Raw genomic sequence first — 7142 nt, forward strand, 5'->3', positions numbered from 1 at the left:
ATTCAAGTATTGGCTTCACTAGGTAATATGCTATCGTCTGTATCAAACCACCATGCGTGGCATTTATCTCATAAAGCTTGTCCTTTTTTTCCGGTTTACCTTTGTTTATATAGACAATAGTAAACACAAAAGCAGAAGTTAAAGTGAGAATCATTACTACGGAAATAAGCATTTGTAATATAATTTTTCTAACCATCTTTCTTTACTTGATTCAATAAATCATATAAATAATTAGTATCCCCTGAAAGCGCACTCAAATTATCCAAGCCTTGTTTAAAGAGGCCGTCTATATAGTCCTCTACTTCACTTTTACCAAGCACAGACATTAGGTTATTTGTTTTATCTTGTTCGTAGTCTTCAATATCATCCTTAGCTTGAAAGATAAGCCCTAGGTTTATCCCGAAGTTATATAACGCTCTCCGTTGTTCATCTGTAGCACCCCCTATTATAGCACCTATTTCACATGAAGCTGCAAATAGTTTTGCGGTTTTCATCAAATGAATTTCTTTTATTTTGTTAAAATCTGTGTCAATATCTAAAGCCTGTCCTCCCACCATTCCCCTAATTCCTATTGCTTGAGAGAGCACTTTTATGATCTCACAGCGTTTCTCATTTAACGAAGATAATACCTCAAAAGCCAGAGTAAGTAGTGCATCTCCGGCAAGCACTGCTGTTGCTTCATCAAATTTTTTATGGCAGCTTAGCTGGCTTCTGCGAGTATCACTGTTGTCCATGCACGGTAAATCATCGTGAATTAGAGAGTAAGCATGAACAAATTCAATTGCTGCAGCAACTGATATTACTTTTTTAGCTTCCGCGTTAAACACTCGCGATGAAGCTACGACTAAAAAGGAGCGTATATGTTTTGCAGGAGCAAGGAGTATATAACGCATAGCTGATATAAGCTTATTCTCGCTATTTTCGGGTAAGAGTTTATTTACTTCTACAATAAGCAAATTTTTTGTTGTTTCGTCTAGCATTTTTGAATTGTTAATTGTTTAGCACGTAACGCTAGCCAGCTAGGGCAGTAGAAAACTTTACTGTAGTTTACCAGTTATAAAAGATATTGCAAACATAAAAATTTTTTATAACATCAAAGAATAGGTTATTTTTTTGGTAAGAAATGTGAATAGCGAACTAGCAAAGAGCACTAGAGAAGACATAGAAGAAAAAGTGAAAAAGATTATACTAGAGCATATTAGTAAGGATGTAGAGAAATTCAACAGCTCTTCAAAGCTTTCGGAGCATGGTACAGACAGCTTAGATGCAGTTGAAATCATCATGGCAGCAGAAGAAGAGTTTGGAATAGAAATTCCAGATGAAGACGCACAAAAAATGGAAACTATGGAGCAAATAGTTGAGTACATTAATAATAAAAAAGGCTAATAGTTAGTGTTAAATGAGCAGAAGAGTAGTAGTCACTGGTGTTGGTTTAATCACTCCACTAGCGGCAGATGTTGACAACACTTGGTCAAGGCTAATAAAAAGTGAGTCTGGCATAAAAGCAATCAATACGGATAGATTTGACTCTTCTGATCTTGCTTGCAAAATTGCAGGGCAGGTGCCGTTGCAATCAGACAACATTGAGCACCATTTCAATCCACTAGATTATATTTCTGAGAAAGACTCAAAAAGGACAGATCGTTTTATCCATTACGGTATTGCAGCAGCTATTCAGGCAGTAGATGATTCATTAATTTTGGAAAGCCAAAATATCAATCGGGAACGTGTTGGTGTGACTATTGGCTCTGGTATAGGTGGTCTTCCGTCAATTCAGGAAAATGTTATTACCATGCAGGAAAAAGGGCCCAGACGTGTCAGTCCATTTTTTGTCCCTGCAAGTCTAATAAATTTGATATCTGGCCATGTTTCTATTAAATACGAATTTACAGGTCCAAACGATTCAGCAGTAACCGCATGTGCAACAGGTGCGCATGCAATCATAAACTCAGCAAGAACTATAAAACTTGGTGAAGCGGATGTTATGATTGCAGGTGGAGCAGAAAGTGCACTGTGTAGAGTTGGAATTGCAGGTTTTGCGTCTATGAAGGCATTATCAACTAAATTCAATGATAAACCGGAAGAAGCTTCAAGGCCATGGGATGCAGAACGCGATGGTTTTGTTATGGGTGAAGGAGCAGGTATATTGGTGCTGGAGGAATACGAACATGCAAAAAAAAGGGGAGCAAAAATACATGCTGAACTGGTTGGGTACGGACTGACAGGAGATGCACACCACATTACAGCACCACATCCAGAAGGAAGAGGCGCATTTAAGGCAATGCAGCTTGCCTTAAAAAGTGCGCAAATTAATCCAAATCAAGTAGGATATATCAATGCACATGGAACTTCAACGCCACTTGGAGATAAAATTGAAGTAATAGCAATGAAACAGTTATTTGGTGACTACGTTTATAAAATACCTGTTTCTTCAACTAAATCTTCTATAGGACATTTACTTGGTGCTGCAGGGAGCGTTGAAGCAATATTCAGTATTCTTGCGTTAAATAATGGAATTATTCCGCCAACCTTAAATTTACATAAACCTTCAGAAGGATGTGATTTAAATTTTGTACCGCTTAAAGCTCAAGAGCATAAAATTCAATATGCACTTTCTAATTCGTTTGGTTTTGGTGGCACTAATGCATCTCTCATCTTTGGACAAGTTTAGTTGATGTCACCCCAGTGTCTTCCTCTTGTCATTCCAGTACCCTCCTCTTGTCATGCAAGCAGCTCTCCTACTGTCATCCCAGCGCGTGACACTGGGATGACAAACGGTTGTGAAAGGGAATACATATAAAAATTAAACTATCAATAGCAATTCAAAAAGAAAAAATATTCGTATCCGTTCAGCGGAGTGGCAGAATAAGGTAGACAAGGTGATCTAAAAAGATAATCATAGAGCAAAAGTGAAATAATATGGTAAACCTTTTAGAACTTTGCAAAAATTTACAGCAAAAAATAGAAAGGTTAGAAGCAAAAATAGAAAGATTGGAAAAAGAGAATGAAAGTTTAAAAGCAGAAAATAAGGCTTTAAAGATAGAAAATGCTGAGTTAAGAGAAAGACTCGGTTTAAGCTCAAAAAATTCATCAATACCAAGTTCCAAAGAGTTGTATAAAATAAAAAAGAATAAGCCGAAAAGCGAAAGGAATATTGGCGGTCAGGTTGGTCATAAAGGAAGTTTTCGCGCCAACATGGATGCAGATAAAGTAGTAAAGATAGAGTTGCCTAATACTTGCGAATGCGGAGGAGAAATTGCAATATGTGAAAAACCATATATTCATCAGAAAGTTGATCTTCCAGAAATCAAGCCTTATGTAGTGGAATATCAGTTAGAACATGGCCGTTGTCGGAGATGCGGAAAGAGAAGAAGTAGCAAGTTACCGGAAGGTGTTACGCCAGATACATTTGGTCCAAGGGTTAAGTCAATAATTGCAGCGTTCAGCGGATTCTACAAAAATTCAAAACGCGAAATAGCGAGTGTCGTAAATGATATCTTCAATTTGAACATAAGCGTCGGTAGCATATCAAATAGTGAACATAGAGTTGCTTCAAAATGCAAAAAAATGTATGAGCAGATCGAACAAGAGATAAGTAGGAGTAAAGTTCTACATATTGATGAAACGAGCCATTATAACAAAGGTAAACTCGCTTGGTGTTGGATGTTTGCAAGCAATACGGCAAGTTTTGTAAAATTTACAGAGTCAAGAGGAATGAAAGTTTTACAAAATAGTAAATTCTGCAATCGCAATAGCTTGGTAATAACTGACAGGTATGCAGCATACAATTATTTTGCCGATAAAAACAGGCAAATCTGTTGGGCACATTTATCAAGAGATTTTGAAAGATTAGCACATAGTTGGAATATTGAAGTTAAAGTTCTGGGTTGTTACTTGAGAAACGTGGCCACTGAATTATTTGCACTAAAAAAAGCTTTACTAAAAAGTGAGATAGATGTTTTGAGGTTTGTCAGACGTGCCAGAAAATTAAGAAAACGTACAAAGTATTACTTGAAGGAGATATCTCGTTTACCTGAAGCAATTGGAGCCTCTCGAGTTGCAAAAAATGTTCTGAGATCTGAAAGAATGATGTGGAAATTTTTAGATGACCCAGAAAATATTCCGCTGACAAATAACCACGCTGAACGGCAAATTCGGCATTATGTCGTTTATCGCAAAAACTCATATTTTACACAATCAAAGCGGGGAAATACATTCCTTGAGCGGATAATTTCATTATACTTAACTTGGAAACAAAGGGGTCTCAATCCTTTCCAAAATCTCCTATCTATTGTTTCTTAAACCACTCTCCTGAACGGATACAAATATTCTATTCATCCCTGAAGAAGTATTTTATTGACAATTTATGAATAAAGATCAATAATGCAGAAAAGATACCGTCTTGTTAGTCAACAAAAAAGTCATAAAAATTCTCCAAATTGCATAATAAAATCAAAAAATACTTCCAACTGTGTAGCAGTATACAGATTATAGTTAGTGGATATGTTGATAAGTAAATTAGTTACATATAAAACAGCAGAAATTTACTTATCAACATATCCACTAACCAACAACATTCAATAAATTTGTGTAAGATGCCATTTTACATAAGATGAATTAGAAGCATTTTTTGATTTTAAAGTACTAAACCTTCAGTTAACCTTTTAGCCCTATAGTTCTTGATATGATCTGGATCAAAGGCCTTTTTTGAACTTAAAACACCAAAAACTATATGAAGTAACTTACGCATTGCAGCACCAACTATGGCCATAGCATGCTTGCCTTTCTCTTTTAATCTTTCGCAAGAAGCCATAATGATAGGATTATGCTTTTTAGCTGCTATAGCAGGAAAGTACATTGCTTTACGTAATGTTCGTGAACCGGTTTTGCTTAATCTGGGCTTGGCATGTACGGATGAGCCTGATGTTATATTTTGTGGTATAGTTCCAGCATATGCTGCCAATTGCCTAGCATTTATAAAGGCTTTTATACCAGGAATTTCAGCTAAAATAGCTATTGCTGTTTCCTCTCCTATTCCTGGAATAGTTAATAGGAGTTGAAAATCTTCCAACAATTCTTTGTGTTGTTTTAATAGTTCGCGTATGGAGTTTTTTATTGTTTCTATTTTTTGCTCTATGTTCATTGCAAGGTCTTCCCAAGCATTTGCAACTTCTTTAGGCAGTCTCTCTTTCTTTTCTAAATGATTATTTGCTAATGTTAACTCATCCTTTAACGCATTTGAGCAACGATAAAGATGTTTTAATTTTTTCTTTTCAGGAGAAGGTGGTGTCCAACGAGAAGGTTCCTGTCTTTGACAATAATCTGCAATAATCTCTGCATCAGTCTGGTCATTCTTTTGTCGTGTAAGCTTACTTTTTGCATAAAATCTTATGCAAGCTGGGTTTACAACACTAACGAAATATCCAGCGTTGTGGAGGAACTCAGCCAAAGCTTCGCTATAACAACCAGTGGATTCCATGCAAGCTTTTACTTCTTCTACGTTATGTTTTTGTAGAAAGTTCAGTAGACCTTGAAACCCAGTATCATCATTTTTAAATTTCCTTTTCCTAGTTTCACGCTTTCCTTTTTTACTTATGAATGAGAGAGAAACATCAAAGCGTTCTTTTGAAACATCTATACCTAAAAAGTTGTTGATCATATATAACTCCATATACTACTATTAAAAATGAAAAGTAAGGCTTACCTTGTGAATACAGAATTAGAACCATTTAGGCCTTTCTACGATACCGTCCAGCCTCTACTTTTGAGAAGGGAACTCTTTTCTTTTCTACAGATTTTATATCTAAGGAATCTTCCAGAGTTCTTCCCTTCTCCACCTAATGCTTAAGCTTAAAAACACTAGATGCTTTTTTCAAGATACAAGGGATCTTTTTAAACTTAGTTCGCCAAAAAACTGTCTATTAGGGTTTATACTTATTCTGGTAAGTATGCTAATTTCCAATGGTCTTTTGTCAATTTACTGCGGTTTTTCATTTTTCCGAGAGTCTTTTACGTTAGACCGTGTAAAGGATTTGAGTGCAGTTTTGAGTCCATTAGTGATGTTATTTGTTTTATTATCAACCTTTGTGATGTGGATCATTATGTCTCTTGGTGAAGAGATCGGTTGGCGTGGCTATCTTTTGAAAAATCTTAAAAGCAAAATATCAAATTTTTATATCAGAGCAATTATTGTCGGTATTATTTGGTCAGTATGGCACATACCAACTTATGTGGTTGCTGGCTCAGCTTTGTGGAAGGATGGCTTTACATTCCCGACTATTTGTGCTTATACCCTTTATATTTGTGCAATGTCTATAATGTTTACCTGGTTGTTTGAAAAAGACAACTCGATTTGGCCAGTAACTATTGCTCATGCAACAAATAATCTTGTGTATAGTGTTTTGAGCATTCTAATGCCGTCTCCTCCTCTGTCAACTTTCGATGCAGTAATTCGCCTTACATTAGGAGCAGCTGGTTATTTCATTGTTGCAATTGGTGTTATTTGGTTTGATAAAGCTCGAGAGCGTCATTTGAGTAATTCATAGTATAAAATTTCGGGGGCAATTCGCATCAGGTGTCATGCAGGTAGCATGACACTGGGATGATGAGGAAGAAAAAGCAAATTTTGCCTTTTACGGTCAATCTATTATACTTAGTAAGACTTCAATAAACTAATGAATTATACTTTATATCTAATTAAATGCACAAGATATTAATAAGAAATAACTACAAACCTTTGGTCGGAAAAATCAAGATTAATGGCTCAAAAAATGCTGTTTTACCAATAATGGCAGCAAGTCTATTAAGTAGCTCCCCGGTAATTTTGCATAATGTGCCTGATTTAATTGATGTGCATCTAATGTCTAAGTTGCTTGAAAGTCTTGGAGCAGAAGTGAACTTTATGCACAATAAAAATTATAAAGCGAACCATACTTTGAAAATTGACTGCAGCAATATCAACAATCACGTGATGCCATATAAAACCGCAAGTAAGCTAAGAACTTCTTTTCTAATATTGGGTCCAATGCTTAGCAGATTTGGCAAAGCGAGAACAGCATTTCCTGGTGGATGCAACATTGGAAAGCGTCCCGTTGATATGCATATTAAAGCATTAGAAGAAATGGGAGCTAAAATTGAAATTG

Source organism: Drosophila ananassae (genome assembly GCF_017639315.1).
Source record: "Drosophila ananassae strain 14024-0371.13 chromosome 4 unlocalized genomic scaffold, ASM1763931v2 tig00000077, whole genome shotgun sequence".
Lineage (NCBI taxonomy): Eukaryota > Metazoa > Arthropoda > Insecta > Diptera > Drosophilidae > Drosophila > Drosophila ananassae.